We start from the raw sequence: 324 nt of genomic DNA on the forward strand, positions 1-324 counted from the left end.
TTAGCCATTAATCTCTCTTCCATATTTGACATGTTAAGCCATTTTTCTTTTAACGTTTAGAAGCCAAATGATTTCTGTTCTAGTATGCTTTTGACCGAATTATCTGCATTTCGTGGCTTCTTTCAGTGTAATAGAAATTAACTGAAGACCATTGGTGAAAAGTGTATTATGAAAAAGGGGTGAAAGTTGTGTCAAAGTTGTTTTTTTGCATGTATGTGTGTGCACAAGACTTGATGACTCAAGCTTAGTTTGCAAGAATATATGTTGCACAAAAAATGTATATGCCAGAGCCTTGAAATTCGTTGCTCTGTGTAATTTTAATAT

The 324-nt window shown here is 33.3% G+C and overlaps 1 protein-coding gene across 1 annotated transcript in view; it reads left to right on the forward strand.

Moving 5' to 3' along the window:
* LOC119594721 (mitochondrial proton/calcium exchanger protein-like) overlaps nt 1-324 on the forward strand; it is a gene marked incomplete in the record, with an annotated part of 38,055 nt that overhangs the window by 4,204 nt on the left and 33,527 nt on the right.

Source organism: Penaeus monodon, chromosome 34 (genome assembly GCF_015228065.2).
Source record: "Penaeus monodon isolate SGIC_2016 chromosome 34, NSTDA_Pmon_1, whole genome shotgun sequence".
NCBI classification, from domain to species: domain Eukaryota; kingdom Metazoa; phylum Arthropoda; class Malacostraca; order Decapoda; family Penaeidae; genus Penaeus; species Penaeus monodon.